The sequence below is a fragment of the Narcine bancroftii genome, chromosome 1 (genome assembly GCF_036971445.1).
Source record: "Narcine bancroftii isolate sNarBan1 chromosome 1, sNarBan1.hap1, whole genome shotgun sequence".
Lineage (NCBI taxonomy): Eukaryota > Metazoa > Chordata > Chondrichthyes > Torpediniformes > Narcinidae > Narcine > Narcine bancroftii.
The window spans coordinates 5,154,954-5,173,526 of record NC_091469.1 but is presented as its reverse complement, the minus strand read 5'-3'; the positions used below and the strand labels follow the sequence as shown (position 1 = coordinate 5,173,526).

Sequence of the window (18,573 nt, the reverse complement as noted above, 5' to 3'; positions counted from 1 at the left end):
AGAAAAAACATTCGAGCATTTGGAATGGTCCTTTCTATTTAAAACATTGGAAAAATTTGTCATAGGCTAAACATTCATAAACTGGATAAAAACTTTATATCATAAACCAGAAGATTAAATTATAACCAATAGTCAGATGTGTAAGGTAAAACATCATGAGATGGGAATGTGTAGGGAGTTACCCTGTACAGGGCAGTAACAAGAAGGGGAGGTGTCCTTGTACTCCTGTTAGGTAAAACACCATGAGATGGGACCGGAGAAGGAGTCACCCAGTACTAAGGAGTAACAGAATGCATCCTTGTACTTACAAGATAAGAGAGACATTGATGGATTGAGAGGCAGGAAGCTAGCAGGGAAAGGATAGCAACAGTTTTAGTCATTGGACAAGTAATGATATGATGATGTTCTAAGCACATATCCAAGGGTATAAAAAATCACCATTTTGCTGATAACGGGAGAATGCATTCTCCGACTAACTTTGTTAGTCGCAAGTGTTACAATCCGGTAATAAAGAACAAAGAACCCTGATTTCGACTCAGCCTGGTGTTTGTCTCACTCATTCATGAACAAAGCAGACCTAACAGATGTCAGTGGTGTTTCCCTTGAGTAGATCAAGTAGACAGAGATGCCCCTCTCCCCAGCATTTTTTATACTAGTGATTGAACTGCTAGCAGAGATAATAAGAAGGGGTTCAGATATAAAAGGCTCCCAAGTTGGACAAGAAGAACACAAAATTAGTCTATTTGCCAATGATGTGCTATTGTACCCATCAGACCTGGTTAAATCTTTAGAAAAATTACAAGGAACATTAGAAAAATACGGAAGGGTATCTGACTATAAAATAAATATGGACAAAAGCAAGATAATGCCTTAGACACATTTAGATTGTGAAAGGTATCAATTTAATTTAAATGGAAGACAGATGGAATAAAATATCTTGGAATAGCAACTGACAATAATCTACAGAATCTGTATAATCTAAATTATTATCCTCTTTTGGGGAAGATATAGAAAAAGACATGCAGAAATGGAGAGATTTACCAATTACTTTAGTGGAAAGGGCTAATTGCAATAAAATGAAAGTGATGCCAAAACTACAATATCTTTTTCAATCGCTGCCTAGTCCCTTACCTAAAAAATTCTTTAAATTATTAAATAGTTATATTAGACACTTCCTATGGAATAACAAGGTACCAAGAATTGCATTGGAAAAACTGACATGGGACTATGGGCTGGGAGGACTTAGACTTCCGGATTTTAAAAAACATTACCTCGCTGCACAGGATAGATTTCTCACAGCCTTCTTTGTGGAAGGCAGCCATCGTTCTTGGGTTCAAATGGGAATGTACTCAATGGGGGAGAGAGAAGCAAAGGATTTTATCTATAAATGGAGTGTCAAATCACTAAAAAAAAGACAGATAATCCCTTACAAATACATATGATCAGAACATGGCAGAAAATTAATGAATGTATAGGAAAAAAAAGTAGGGATATCAATAAAAGCTCCACTGTGTAAAGATGTGTTATTGCCAATGAACATAGGCAATGGAATATTGAATTCATGGTATGACAAAGGAATATGATATATTAAAGACTGTTACACAGAAGGGACTTGTGTCCTTCAAACAACTAAAACATAAATATGGAGTAGCCAATGGGGCCTTCTATTGTTTTCTCCAGTTAAGATCATTCCTGAGAGAAAAATGGGGACCAACGTTGAACCCACCTAAAACTAATGAAATGGAACAAATGGTCTGGATGGGGAATACACTCAAATTTACAACAAATATGTATTATGCTCTTCAAAGTGAAAGTACAAAACTAGGATTACAGAGGTCAAGGGAAAGATGGGAATCAGACTTGGATGTAGTAATCTCAGAAAGAAGCTGGTCAGATTGGTGCACCGATAGTATGACATCAATTATAAATGCATGATATGGACTGGTTCAGTATAATTTTCTGCACCAATTATATCTTACTCCACAGAAGTTACATAGATCAACAGCAGAAATTTCAGAGATGTGTTTCAGTTGTGGGGCTGAGACAAGAAATTTTCTACATGCCAAGTGGTTATGCATAAAGGTGAGGCCATTTTGGCAAGATATCGCAGAAAAATTAACCAGGAATGCATGAATGGCATTCAGAGGCAATCTGGAGCTATATCTACTAGGCAATTTTATTGCTTAAATATCAAATCTCATATATTAAAATAGCATTGGCAACAGCAAAAAAATGTATTGCGATCACTTGGAAGTCTGACTCCCCTCTACTTATAGCATGATGGACTGGGGAAATGAACAGCTGGATACCTATGGAAAGATTTGGCAGTCATAAATGGCCCACATGGGGGCCCAAATAGAAAGGAATATAAATGCTGATATTATATATACCCAAAAGTGATTTCCCCAACTGTATTCCATATATTTAAAAGATGTAAGCTCTGACGGTGTGCAGATCTGTATGTATTGAAGGGTAGAGGGAGGGAGGAAATGTTTTATTTTTGTTTTTGTTGTTCTTTGTTAGAAAAGTTTAATATATTATGTTATTGAAGATTTTATTATGTAAATATTTGAAAAAAAAATCAAAAATAAAATATTTCAAAAAAATTCAAATTCCTGGGTTGTCAACTTCTCTGAGGATCTGACCTGGAGCCTCCACATTCATGCAATCACAAAGAAGGCTCGCCAGTGGCTATACTTTGTGAGGTGTCTGGGGCGGTTCAGTATGTCACCAAAGACTCTCGTAAACTTCTACAGATGTACCATGAAGAGAATTCTTGCTGGTTGCATCACTGCCTGATATGGAGGCACTAATTCTCAGGACAAGAATAAACCCCAGAAGGTTGTTAACTCAGCCTAAAACTTCATAGGCACCAGTCTTCACTCCATCAAGGTCATCTACATGAGGTGATATCTTAAAAAAGCAGCCTCTATCCTCAAAGACCCCACCACCACCCAGGCCATGCCCTCTTCACTCTGCTACCATTGGGGAAAAGGCACAGGAGCCTAAAGACAAGGACTCAGCGGCACAGGAACAGCTTTTTCCCCACTCCCATCAGTTTCCTGAATAATCAATGAACCAAAGGCACTGCCTTACTTTTAATGCACTAATATTGTTTTTTTTATATATATAATGTCGTAAGATGGTTAGAATATGTATCTTTCCACTATGTTGTTGCCAGAAAACACCGAATTTCATGACTTGTTCATGACAATAAACCCTGATTCTGATTCTAAACATCTCCACAATCCCCATCAGTACCGGAGCACCACAGAGCTGTATTCTTAGTCCCCTGCTCTACTCATTTTAAACCTATGAATGTGTGGGTCAGTATGACAATAACACCAACTACAAATTTGCTGATGATGCCATGATAGTGGGTTGCATAAAAGGGGATGATGACCCAAAATACAGGAGGGAGATTGAAAACTTAGCTCAATGGTGTACTAATGACAATCTCACACTCAACGGCACCAAAGCTAAGGAGCTGATGATATACTTAAGAAGAGGAAAAGCAGAGGTGTACGATCCAGTGATCATTAGGTAATCAGAAGTGGAGAGGATGAGAATATTTAAATTCCCAAGAGTCACTATTTCAGACCCAACACATAAATGTCATCGTGAATAAAGTACGTCAGCGTCTCTACACTCTCAGAAGTTTACGTAGATTTGGAATAACATCAAAAACCTTGGCAAACTTTTACAGATGTGTAGTATTAGGTGTGCTGAGTGAGACATGAAAGTCTGCAGATGCTGTGATTGTGGTATAAACACACGAAAATACTGGAGGAACTCAGCTGGTCTTCCATCGTAAGAAATATTGCTGACATTTTGGGCCTGAGTCTTTATTCAAAGAATAAGCATATCGAGTTATAGCTTTTTCTACACTATTAGCTGGAAGAGCCATTTTACTTAAATGGAAAGACTCTGATTCTCCTACATTATTTTGATGGCTTTCTCATGTTATGCCTTTCTTAAATCTAGAAAAAAATCAGAAATCATACTTGAGATACAACTACTAAATTTTTTAAAACATGGAAACCATTTATTGATTACTTTCATGGGATATAACTGGCGTTATTCTATGAATTAACTCTTCATTTCCAGACATAATATAATTCTTGCTGTTTTTGTTATCTGAAGGTGTGGACCAGAGCTATGTTTTAAACTATTTGACAGATCCTCGGGATAGGCTGCTCAGTTGGTTTTTTTTCAGTAGAATAGTTGCTTTTTTTATTCATATATATATATATATATATATATATATATATACAAATATAATTATTTCTTTATCTCTGTTTTCTTTGTTAGGAGAATTATTTCTAACGTCATATTTTCACTCTGGAATTTATATATGATACTTATACTATGTAGACTTGAACATTTAATTAAACAATTAACACAATTAAAATGGAGTGTTAGTTCTATTTTCCTTATGCTGTGTATATTATGAAATGTTAATAAAAAGATTGAAAAAGAAAATAAAAGAGAAAGAAAGAAGCAGAATAAGCAAAAAATAGACAGTGCTAACTGTGGGAGGACACCAGACCAACAAAAGTTTTGATTGGATATGATAAAAAGAGAGGTGAAAATCGATTTTGCCTGTGTCAAACAAGATAAGGAAAAGGGAGAGAGACAGAACTGGGGGAAGGTGACTGGGAAGGAAGGGGGTGGAGGGGGAGTCAGAGAAATCAGTATTAATGCCAGACAGTTGGAGGGTCCTCAGTTAGAAGATGAAGTGTAGTTCCCCAATTTGCAGGTGGTCTCAGTCTGAACAGAAATGTTAGAAATGTCAGAAAGGGAATGGGATTGAAAATTGAAATGAGTGGACACTGGGTAATCCATGCTATTGTGGCAGACAAAGCTGAGTTGCTTGACAAAACAATCTCCCAGTCTGCATCCAGTCTCTCTGATGTAGAGGAAACCACAATGGGAGCATCAGATGGAGTAGATGACTCCTGCAGATTCACAAGTGAAATGTTGCTTCACTTGGAAGGATTGCATGGTCTCCAAATGAGGGAGGAGGTGAGGGCGCAAGTGAAGCATCTCCTGCAGTAAGTGTGCTGACCGGCTGCATCATGGCCTGATATGGAGGCACCAATATCTCTGAGTGGAAAGACTTGCAAAAAAAGGTAGCGGACATAGCCTGGTACATCACAGGCAAATCTCTTATCCATCAAGAAAATCTACAGTACATGGAATGCTGTCATCGAAGAGCACCCACAATCAAGGATGCACACCACCTAGGACATACCCTGTTCTCACTGCTTCCATCATGAAAGAGGTGCAGGAGCCAAAAGACCTGTACCACCAGGTTCAGGAACAGTTGCAACTCCTCCACCATCAGACTCCTAAACAACAAATTCAATCAGAGACTCATTTAAGGACTCTTACTTAGCACATTATTTATTATTGAATATTTATTTTCTGTACTGCAGTTTGCACTCCTTTCTTGTTTATATTTCTCTTTTGTACATGCAACTTTTCTTGAGTATAGTTATTTTGCACTTCCAACAAGTAGATATTCTGCCTAGCTTGCAGGAAAAAGAATCTCAGGATTGTATAGGACCTCATGCAATGTAGAACATTACAGCACAGCACAGGCCCTTCAGTCCTTGATGTTGTGCCGACCCATATATTCCTACCCATAAAAAAAACTAAACCCTTCCTACCTCTTGTAACCCTCTATTTTCCTTTCATCCATGTGCCTGTCTAGAAGTCTCTTAAATTCTCCTAATGTTTTATCCTCTACCAACATCCCTGGCAATGCATTCCAGGCACCCAGGGGCGGCACGGTTTTGCATAGCAGTTAGCGCAACAGTGTTACAGCACCAGCAATAGGGACCAAGGTTCAAATCCTGCGCTGTCTGTAAGGAGTTTGTATTTTCTCCCTGTGTCTGCGTAGATTTTCCCCAGGGGCTCCCAGTTTCCTCCCACTGTTCAAAACGTACCAGGGGTGTAGGTTAATTGGGTGCAAATTGGTGGCATGCACACGAGGGCTGAAATGGCCTGTTCCCATGCTTTAATCTAAATCTAAATTCTAAACTCTCTGTGTAAAAAAAAATTACCCCTGATGTCTCCCCAAACTTTTCTCCCTTCATTTTGTAGATTTCCTCTGGTGTTTGCTACTCCTGCCCTGGGAAAAAGTCACTGTCTGTCTACCTTATCTGTGCCACTTAGAATCTTGTTGCCCTCTATTAAGTCACCTTTCATCCTTCTATGCTCCAAAGAGAGAAGTCCCAGCTCTGCTAACCTTGCCTCATAAAACTTATTTTCCATTCCAGGCAACATCCTGGTAAATCACCTCTGCACCCCCTTCATAGCTTCCACATCCTTCCTACAATGAGATGACCAGAACCAAACACAATACTCTAAGTGTGGTCTCACCAGAGATTTGTAGAGTTTAAATTTGACTTCTCGACTCTTGATCTCAATCCCCCACTAATGAAGCCCAGCATCCCATAGGCCTTCTTAATTCTCCTATCAATCTGCGTAGCAAGCTTGAGAGATGTATGTATTTGGAGCCCAAGGTCTCTTTGTTACTCCACACTGTTAAGTGTCCGGACATTAACTGAAAATGTCTCACCTCACACTTATCCAGATTGAACTCCATCTGCCACATTTCTGCCCAACTCTGCATCCTATCTATATCATTTTGTAACCTACAACAACCTTCAGCACCATTCACAAATTCTCCAAATGTCATAACATCTGAAAACTTATTGACCCATCCTTCTGCTTCTTCAAATAGGTCATTTATTTAAAAAAATCACAAAGAGCAGGGGTCCCAGAACAGATCCTTGCAGTACTCCACTAGTTACTGTGCTCCAGGCAGAGTACTTTCCATCCGCTACTACTCTATGCTTTCTACATGCAATCCAATTTTTTTTATCCACACACCCAAGGTTTCATGGTTCCCACGTCTCATGACTTTCTGAACAAGTTTCTCATGGAGGACCTTGTCAAATGCCTTACTAAAATCCATATAAACCGCACGTATTGCCTTACCTTCATCAATTTCTTTTGTTACCTCCTCATAAAACTCAATTAGGCTCATAAGGTGTGACTTTTCCCTCACAGAGCCATGCTGATCATCCTTGAGAAGACTGTACTTCTCCAAATGCTCATAAATCCAGACCTTCAGAATACTCTCCAATAATTTTCACACAAATGTCGTAAGATTCACTGATCTATAATTCCCAGGATTCCCCCTATTATTTTTTATAAACAAGGGGATCACATTTTCCATTCTCCAATCTTCCAGAAGCTCCTCTGTGGCCAAAGATGACTCAAAGATCATAGCCAATGCCCCAGCTATCATTTCCCTCACTTCCCACAGCAACCTCTGATCCGGGGACTTGTGGTTTTAAGAAGATACAGCACTTACTCTTTAATGATCTCAACACAAACTTATTCTATTCTGACCTCACCTTGATTAAGGTCCTTTTCTCTGGTGAATATTGAAGCAAAGTATTCATTTAGTACCTCTCCAACCACCTCTGCCTCCAGGCACATGTTGCCTCCTTTATTCTTAAGCAGCCTTACCTTCACTCTCATTATAGAACCATAGAACACTACAGCACAGAAAACAGGCCATTTGGCTCTTCTAGACTGTATCAAGACATCATTCTGCTAGTCCCTCTGACCTGCATCCACTCCGTAACCCTCCAGACTTCTCCCATCCATGTATCTATCCAATTTATTTTTAAAACTTAAGAGTGAGCCCACATTTACCATGTCAGATGGCAGCTTGTTCCACACTCCCACCACTCTCTGAGTGAAAAAGTTCCCCCTTATATTCCCTTTCCTCTTTAACCCTAATGCGATGCTCTCTCATATTTATCTCTCCTAATCTAAGTGGAAAGAGCCTATTCTCATTTACTCTGACTTTACCTCTCAAAATTTTGTAAATCTCTATCAAATCTCCCCTCATTCTTCTATGGTCCAAAGAATAAAGCCCTAACCTATTTAATCTTTCCCTGTAACTCAACTGCTGAAGATCTGGCAACATCCTAGTAAATCTACTCTGTACTCTTTCAATCTTACTGATATCCTTCTTGTAGTTTGACGACCAGAACTGCAAACAATACTCCAAATTTGGCTTTACCAATACCTTATACAACCTCACCATAACATCCCAACTTCTGTACTCAATGCTTAGATTTATGAAGGCCCAGATGCCAAAAGCTTTCTTCACAATTCTGTTTACCTATGATCCCACTTTCAGGGAATTATGCATCTGAATTCTCAGATCCCTTTGTTCCTCCACATTCCTTAGTACCCTACCATTTACTGTGTATGTCCTACCTTGGTTCGTCTTTCCAAAATGCAACACCTCATACTTGTCTGCATTAAATTCCCTCTACCATCTTTTGGCCCATTTTTCCAATTGGTCCAGATCCCTCTGCAAGCTTTGAAAACCTTCCTTGTTGCCTACAATGCCTCTAATCTTAGTGTCAGCAGCAAATGTGCTGATCCAATTTACCACATTATCATCCAGATCATTGATATAGACAATAAGCAAAGTTTCCAGCACTGATCCCTCCAGCCTGAGAGCAATCATCTACTACCATTCTCTGTTTTCTCCCATTCAGCCAATTTCAAATCCAGTTTACAACCTCTTCATGGATACCTAGTGTCTGAACCTTCTGAACTAGCCTCTTTTGTGGGACCTTGAAAATGCCCTACTATAGTCCATGTAGACAACCTCCACACCCTTTCCTTCATCTAGTTTCTTGGTAACCTCCTTGAAAAACTATTAGATTCATTAAACATGACCTACCATATACAGAACCATGCCGACTATCCTTAATCAGTCCTTGGCTGTCCAAATACTTGTATACCCCATCTTTCAGAACACCCTTCAATAATTTACCTACTATTGACATCAGGCTCACTGGCCTGTAATTTCCTTGTTTAGTTTTGGAGCCTTTTTTAAACAATGGAACAACATGAGCTACCTTCTAATTCTCCAGCATCTCACCCTTGGCTAAGAACATTTTAAATATTTTTGCTAGGTTCCCTGGAATTTCTACACTAGTCTCTCTCAAGGTCCAAGGGAATATCATGTCAGGCCTGGGGAAATTATCTACCTTTATCTTAAGGCAGCAAGGATCTCCTCCTCCTCTTTAATCTCTATATGTTCCATGCCACTATTGCTTGGTTCCCTGCCTTATTTATACACAATGCCAGTTTCCTGAGTAAATACTGATGCAAAAAAATCTGTTTAAGATCTCCCTATCTTTGAGGCAATACACAATGTTGACCACTTTGATCTTTTGGGGACCAATTTTGTCCCTTACTATCCTTTTACTCTTAATAGACTTGTAGAAACCCTTTGGGTTTACTTTCACATTATTTGCCAAAGCAACCTCATGTCTTCTTTTTGCCTTCCTAATTTCCTTCTTTCATTTTCTATACTCTTCTAGTACCTCATTTGCTCCTTGATATCTATATTTGCTATACACCTCTCTCTTCTTCTTAACTAGATCATCAATATCCTTTGAAAACCAAGGTTCCCTATGCCTTTAATCGTGACAGGAACATGCAAACTCTGCACTCTCAAAATATCGCCTTCGAAGACCTTCCACTTAATAAACACATCCTTGCCAGAAAACAACATCCCAATCCACTCTTCCTAGATCTTTTCTCATTTCTACAAAATTGGACTTTCTCCAATTTAGAAATTGGAGGACCAGACCTATCCTTATCGATAATTAATTTGAAACTAATAACATTATAGTCACTGGACCCAAAATGTTCATCTACACATACTTCTGTCACCTGACCTGTCTGGTTCCCTAATAGGAGATCTAGTATTGCATCCTTTCTCATTGGTATCTCTACATATTGATTTAGTAAACTTTTCTGAGCACATATGACAAACTCCAAGCCATCCAGCCCTTTTACAGACTGAGATTTCCAGGCAACATGTGGAAAGTTGAAATCTCCTACCATCACAACTTTATGTTTCTTACATCAGTCTGCTACCTCTCTAGAGATTTGCTCCTCCAATTCTCTCTGACTATTGGGTGGTCTATAATATCACCTGATCAGTGTGGTCACACCTTTCCTATTTCTCAACTCCACCCATATGGCCTCTGTAGACGAGCACTCTGGGCTGTCCTGTCTAAGTACAGTTGTGATATTTTCCATGACTAGCAATGCCACTCTTCCCCCTTTCATCTCTCACCCTCTATCACGACTGAAACAATGGAAACCCAGAAGATTGAGCTGCTAGTCCTGACCCTCCTGCAACCAAGTCTCACTAATAGCAATAATGTCATAATCCTATGTTCCAAACCATGCCCTATCTGCCTTTCCCATAATACTCTTTGCATTAAAATAAGTACACCCGAGAACAGTTCTATCACATACAAACCTTTGATTTCTGACTATACATGCAGTCCTCACATGACCATTATCCTCCTCCATCTCATTATCTGCTTTAACACTCTGGTTCCCCTCCCTCTGAAAATCTAGTTTTAACCCACCAGAGCAGCAGCAGCAAACCTGCCCACAAAAATATTGTCCTCCTCCAGTTCAGATGGAAATCATCCCATTGGAACAGGTCCCACCTTCCCTGAAAGAGAGCCCAATGATCTAGAAACCTGAAGCCATCCATCCTACACCATGTCTATACCCAAATGTTGAGCTGCATAATCCTCCTATTTCTAACCTCACCAGCACGTGGCATGGGTAGAAATCCTGAGATCACTACCATGGAGGTCCTGTCCTTCAACCTTGCACCTAACTCCCTGAAGTCTTCTTCAGGACCTCCTCACCCTTCCTACTCATGTCATTGGTCCCAGTATGGACCATGACATCTGGCCACTTACCCTCCCTCCTGAGAATGCCATGAACTCAATCCCTGGCACCAGGGAGGCCACATACCATTTTGGATATTCATCTCCTCCACAGAATCTCTTATTTGTCCCTCTAACTATGGAGTCCCCTATCTCTATAACTCACCTCTTCTCTTCTCTTCCCTTCTTAGCCACAGGACCAGATCTGTGCCAGAGATCTAATCACCGTGGCTTGTGTCTGGTAGGTCATCCCCTTCAATACTATTCAAAATTATATATTTGTTATTCAGGGGAACACCCACAAGGGTGCCCTGCACTGCCTGCCAGTTCCCTTTCCCTCTCCTGACCATTACCCATCTACCCCCCCTCCTGCCTCCCAGGTGAAATAATGTCCTTACAACTCCTATCAATCACCCATTCATCCAACTCCAGCTCCAATTCCTTAATTTAGTTTATCAGGAGCTGCAGCTGGATGTGCTTCTCACAGATGAAGTTATCAGGGATACTGCTGGCTTCCCTGACAACCCACATCCTGCAAGAGGAGCATTCCCCTGCCTTGGCTGCCATAACCAAACTCTAACTCTCTCTATAACTTTCTCCTTCTATCTCTATTTCTCTTTATCTGACGCTACTGTTCCTTATGAATTTACTATGACTCTCTGCCCTAATATGCTGGTAGTTCAGCTCCTGGGGGAGGTGAATGTGACGCAATAGGTTTATTAAATATATGCTTATAAAAGGGATTAGAATTGGGTTAGCTGCTAGGTTGCATGCATTTCACAGACACAGCCTTGCAAAGTTCGAGGGCAGGTGCAAACAGAGGGTTCTGGGCTTTAGCAACATCTGCAAGCACACCTCAGAAACTGAAACATTTGCAGAGAGTTAGGGCCATGTGTTTTTTGTAAAGCCTGGAAATTGCAATATTTCCAAACTGAAGCAAAAAAAATAACAGTGCCTGGAACATCAGGATGGGAGGGGCAGAGATTTGAGAGAGATGGAGTTAAAAGAAGGTAGTCTGAGAAAAGGCTGGACAGAAGAGGAGTCTGCTGAAAAGACTTGCTTTTTCAAGACTGGGCAGAGTTCTAAATTGATAGCCTGAGTGTACTCTCTGTGGAAATCAGGAGTGGCAGCTAGTCTTCCCGGTGTGGCGAAGAGGCGAAGAATTTTGTGAGAAGAAAACAAGTTTCTTCTGGAAGACACTCCTGTTTGGAGTGTCCAACAAGCAACAACCATCTCTCTGAAATCTTCCACAACTTTCCTACCTGGTAATTCTAAGTAAAGCACTGAAGTTTGCTTGAATTTAATGACTGTTTGATTCTGTGCACAGGATTAAAGGTTACTGGAAACTGTAGCCTTGAAAACATGGACAGTGGAAGACTGGCCAGTAAAAAGGACTTTCTTGAAAACACATTACACACACTTACTCTTAGGTTAGGTTGGGGGGGGGGGGGGGAGGGATTGTGTAAATAACTTAGTGTTGATAAGTGTTGATCTTGTTGTTCTATACTCAGAGAATTAAACTAATTTTGTTTGAGGAATCATTGCTTTGGTGTATTTCTATTGCTGTTGGTGTATGGGGTCCATTGAACTCGTAACACGTAAAACCAAAGAAAAAAACCTGTTTTGGCTGGTTATAGGGGAAAACTTTGGAAAATGCCTCCCCGACTCCCTAATGGCAGTCAAGCAGAGCTCCAGGAGATCACTGAAACCAAAAAACCTTATTCTAATTTTATTGCTTATTCTAATACTTAATCTCCTCTTGGTCGAACTCCTGCTCCACTCGGGTGATCCCCGTCCTTGGGACAGATCCCACTGTGGTCTCCTGTGGCTTCCTGGACCAGCCACCATCAGCAGGAAGCAGATGGAAGGCTTCTAAGGACCCTCCCCAGAGTGCATCCTTTTGTTCTTCACATGGACATAGAATGTCTTGAGGTTCCCCTTAATTCCTTCTCATGCCTCCTTCAAACTCTCCTAAGTACTTTCTTGTTCCTTCCTGGCTGCCATATAATTCTCATGAGCCCTTCCTGTTTTTTGCTTCCTAAATCTAATGTATGCTTTCTTCTTCCTCTTAACTAGCTGCCTCACTTCTTTTGTCAACCATGGTTCCCTTTTCCTACCATCTTTTTCATCTCAGTGGGACAAACCTATCCAGAACTCTACACAAGCAGTCTCTAAACTTCCTCCACATTACTTCGGTGCTTTCTCCCATAAACACATATTCCCAATTTACTCTAGTTCCTAGTTCCTGCCTCATCCCATCATAATTTGCCCATCCCAAATTAAACACTTTCCCATTTTATCTGCCTTTATCCTCGCCCATAGCTAGGCTAAATCTCAAGGAGCTGTGGTCACTATTACAGAAATGCTACCCCACCGAGAGGTCTACAACCTGATCAGGCTCATTACTCAGTACTAGATCCAGTATGGCCTCTCCCCTCATCAGCTAGTCCACATATTGTGTCAGGAATACTTCTTGGACACACCTGACAAATTCTGCCCCATCTATCCCTCTTGCAGTCAGGAGGTGTCAGTCAATATTAGGGAAGTTAAAGTCTCCCTTAACAACAACCCTATTATTGCTGCATTGTTGGTCTGGACTCCACCCCCAGCCAGTATTGTCTATATTCTGAGATTTCCTGTTTTTTTCTCAATCTTAAAAATTCCTTGAAAAAGGGCTCAGGGCTGAAACGTCATCAAAATGTATTTGTCTCCTATGCATGCTGAAAGACCAGCTGAGTTCCTCCAGGATTTCGGTGTGTTTTTACTATAATCACAGTGTCTGCAGACTTTTCTGTTTCATCCATTCCATAATCTGCCTACTGTGGTGCCTATCGAACAGAAGCAAACACACCAAACATAAAGTCTGTTCCATAGGCTTTATTCAACATAAACTTATAACAATTACAGCATGGAAACAGGCCAATTTGGCCCTTCTAGTCTGCACTGATCCAAGTACCCTCCTCTAATCCCACCTACCAGCACTCTGCCCATAATCCTTCCATCCCTCTCCCATCCATATGCTTATCCAACTCTTTCTTAAATGACAAAATTGACCCTGCCTCCACCACCTTTCCCGGAAGCCCATTCCGCACAGTAACCACTCTCGGAGTAAGACGTTCTCCCTCATGTTACTCCTAAACCTTTGCCTGCTAACTCTCAGCCCATGACCTCTTGTATCCATCTTTCCTTCTCTCAATGGGAAAAGCCTTTCCACATCAACTCTATCTGTCCCTCTCATTATCTTAAACACCTCTATCAAATCCCCTCTCAGCCTTCTACGTTCCAAGGAATAAAACCTAATTTGCTCAATCTTTCCTTGTATTCCAGATCCTGACACCCAGGCAACATTTTTGTAAATCTTCTCTGCACTCTCTCTATCTTGTTAATATCCTTCCTATAAATCAGTGATCAGAACTGCACACAGTACTCCAAATTTGGCCTCACCAATGCCTTGTACAGTTTCATCATTACTTCCCAACTCCTATATTCTATGCACTGATTTATATAGGCAAGCATACTAAAGGCCTTCTTCACCACCCTGTCCACATGCGCTCCTATCTTCAGGGAACAATGCACCATTATTCCTAGATCTTTCTGCTCCACTGCATTCTTCAATGCCCTCCTATTTACCACATGTCTTGCTTTGATTATTCTTTCCAAAATGAAGCACCTCACACTTATCAGCATTAAACTCCATCTGCCATCATTCTGCCCACTCCTCTAAGCAGTTTAAATCCCTCTGCAATCTTTGAAAACCCTCTTCATCATCCACAATTCCCCCTATTTTAGTATAATCTGCATATTTACTAATCCAATTTACTGCCCCATCCTCCAGATCATTAATATATATGACAAACAGCAATGGTCCCAATACCGAATCCTGAGCTGGCTGTGAGAATGCTGTTGCAAGCTCTGAGACTGACTTCGAAGGGTTGGGTCTAGCCTATAATCCCGGAGGGTGATTGGCAGCTGACCGGGTGGGGCTTGGTCCATTCAGGTCAGCTGATTGACAGCTTGCCAGGCGTTGCCTTGTCCTCCAGTGCTCTTTTGCAGGTATACAGGTTGCCCCCTGCAGTAGGCTAGTGGTGTATCACCACACCTACTTATCTGTATTTCAGTTATTTGGGGGCCTATAGACTACTCCCAGTACAGTGATTCCTCCCTTCCTATTTCTGACCCACCACACTGACTCAGTAGACACTCCCTCTACAGTATCCTTCCTTTCTGTAGATGTGATACTATCCCTATCTCACAATGCTACTTCTCTCTTACATCGCATCCTATTCCTTTAAAATACCTAAACCCTGATATTTGCATCAGCCAATCCTGTCCTTTCACCAACCAAGTCTCTGTAATGGCCACAACATCATAATTCCATGTACTGATCCATGCCCTTAAGTTCATTTCCTTTATTCATATTCCTTGCATTGAAATAGACACATTTCAAACCCTCCAGATGACTTCCTTCCTCCTCTGCCTGTCCTTCTTCCTTCCAGAGTCATGTATGTTTTCTGACAATAAATCTGAATGTTGAACTTTTAATTAGTTCTATTTACACATGTTATTTTACTGGTTGGCAAATCTTTTCATATGATATCATATCATACAAGGATTTTAACTATCTTCTACAAGCAGCCATGTTCATAGACAGCTAAGTAAACTCTCATATATATTGCATATACAGTATTACAATCCAAACAGAACTGATGATATTATTAAATCACTTAGACGTGAGAAAGCAGAACTAAAATCGTGTGTAAGACAGTATCTGTGGAGAAATAAATGGTCAAAGCTCATCAAAACCAGGAAAGGCTGTGGGACTGATCATGAATCTATAACCATAAGAATGTTATACCTAGCAATATCAAAGAACAAATTATTAAATATGATTAAGACCAAACTGCAAAGGATTACATTGAAAAATAATTTTTTATCAGAATGGTTTCTACATTGGGATATATTTTAAGGAATTATATTTTCTTTAGCTACTTTATACACCCACCAATTTTTTTTCTTCCTTCCTTTCTCATCATATTGGAGCAGGTTCTTCTATTGAATTAGATAACGGATCTTAAAGTCCCCCAAATTCTCAATTCCTATAAGGTTCAAAAATCTATCTCAGCCTTGAATATACTTGATGACTCAGCATTACAAATTTCTGTTCCAGAGAATTCTAAGAAAATCACAACCCTCTAAGATAAAGAATTCCTTGTGGCGAACCAGCCCTGCTTGTCACGCACGCGGCGGGGCAGCCAGCCAAAATGGCGCCGTCGGCGTTTCCTCCTGACCTCAGCACCGGGCTCAGAAGCCCGCGCTTGGCAACCCACGTGATGCCCCAATGACGTCGGGGCTCCCCAGCGTGGTTCTCAGCCAGGTCCGGGCTGGGAGTATAAGATCAGCCAGGCAGCCTGCAATAAATCAGTTTTGCTCACTGAACTCAACCTGTCTGGTTGTGCAATTCTTCAGTTAGCAGTGTACATCCTTTTCATTCCACTCTTAAGTGGCCACATTCTTATCCTACAAACCCTAATTCCAGATTCCTCACCAGCTGAAAAATTCACATATTTCCCCTTTCTATTCCTCTTGGTATATTACAAATTTCAACCTCTCAAACCTACTCAATTTTTATCAAAACGATGTTCTCTTTACAGGAATCACCTTTGATATCTTGCTCAAGTTTTCATTCTTCATGTAACCATATAACCATATAACCACTTACAGCACTGAACAGGCCAGTTCGGCCCTACTAGTCCATGCCGTAGCAAATCCCCACCCTCCTGTTAATATAGAATACCAACAGGCTATTTATCCATCCTGGCTGGATTCTCAAATGTGTAGCCCCTGTAAAACCAAGCTCATCCAAAATCCTGTGGCACATACCTGACCTTTCGTCACATTAACTTACCACCTCAAAATGACGACATTTAAAAATCTTAATTTTTTTTTACAAAATGATCTTTCTCCTGCCTATGTTTTCAGTCTCTCAAGTCCTTCAACTCCCTAATCCTTGCTATTTTGTATGCGTCTGATTTTAATTCCTCTACCATCAACAGTTGGGTTTTCGATTTAAGTCCCAAGTTCTGAAATTCTATCTCTAATCTTCTCAGTTTTCCTCTCCTTATTTAAAATCAAAACATTTAAATTTCTATCCCATTATATATTATCTTGTGTAGCTTCGTGTCATTTTTTTGCCTGATAATATGTGAAGTAGTTTAGTACATTTTCTTATCATGGTGGGTATCCAAACCATGCCTGTCGATTTTCCTACTGGGACATTGGGTAGGATGTTTGATCTTTTCTCACCCTAGTTGAGGGCACTGGGCCTGTTGTATTGCCTCAGTTACCACCTTCAGCTAATAAAAGATCACAACAGAGTATGTGGCTCAGTTACATGCTAAGAATGCTTTAATCGATCAAGGCATTTGCTGAGCACATCTGAGAAATATTTCTGTACTTTGTTATTGTGCCACTCGTTTTCATAATTCTTTTCCTGCTTATGCCCTTGTGTAAATTTGCACATGTTAGCTGTAGGCAGGTTTGGGAATGATAGCTGGGCTTACTAAAGTACTGGGGCTGCGTCTCTGGCAGCTGAATGCCTGTAGTTTAACTCAACTCCGACATTGGGCTCCAACTAACAGCAAATTTGCTGAATGGTGCTATTGTTCAGCAGCTGAGCTGTGGTGATTGAAAGTGCTGTGAATGCTGTGTGTTCAGTGGGGAAGCAGGCAGCAGTGGTGGGCTGAGACTAATGCATCTATGAGTCAGTCTCCTCCACAATAAATGTCAAGAACTATTAACTCCTTATTTGCCACCCTGAAGAATAAGCAGCTATTATGCTGGTTAAAATATTTTGCAAGAATGTTTCTGCAATTCAGATGAGCCAAACTACAGAAGAAGATGGTTTAACATATAGAACATCAGCAACACTGTGTATGATAGTTCGAATTATCCAAATAATGCAACTCTACAAAAATAGAGAAGAGGGGAGAGACAGTAATCTTCTTCGACTCTCAATTTTTCTGATATTCATTCTAGAATATTACACTGATTTTTGAAATGTGAAATGGCACCAATTAACATTATCAAGTTAATTTTTCTCCTCCTCTGGAATCTAAGAACACAATTCAGCTTTTCCTGTCTGAAAGAGCTTTCCAACCGTTGCAGTCCCCCAGCTCTTTTCCCTTAGCCATGTAAACATATATCCCCATTAACATTCCATTAGACAGTGTTCCAGTTGCTAATTTCCCCCAGTTTCCTTCTGGTCATTATTTTAAATCTGTATTCTCTGCTTATCAATCTTCCTGGCCAATTGATTTCTGTACCTTAGGTCCTATTTTCTGAGCTTTCTAACTTTCCCAATTTTCTTTCTCCTTTTTCATCCTCCTCTACTGAATTTTACTGGTGTTGTGTTTTATGACGACTTTTTACAAATAATTGTCAGTGCTGGAAGATAAGTTCAATAAAATAAGGTACTGTTGTTTCCCCCCCCCCCCCACCCCCCTTCCTCTAATTAGCTTTTGGGTGAATGGGGCAAATCTCCTCAGTGCTGCGTGAGATGAAGATAAGAGTTTATTTTTAAGAAGTGGTGTAGAAAATTGTTAGGAACACAAAGGCAGTCTTCCTCATCATGTTTAAATAATTCAGGAGAGAAAATATGATTGGGATAAGAACAGAAAATGTAAATATTCATCAAGCCAGGCAGCATCTGTGGAACAAGAAACAGCTTAAAATTTCAGGTCAATGACTTTTCAGAAGAACTAATAAAAAT

The 18,573-nt window shown here is 40.3% G+C and overlaps 1 long non-coding RNA gene across 1 annotated transcript in view; it reads right to left on the bottom strand.

Moving 5' to 3' along the window:
- LOC138754792 (uncharacterized) overlaps positions 1-18,573 on the bottom strand; it is a 186,578-nt gene that overhangs the window by 83,082 nt on the left and 84,923 nt on the right. The gene's annotated exons all lie outside the window — the stretch shown is intronic.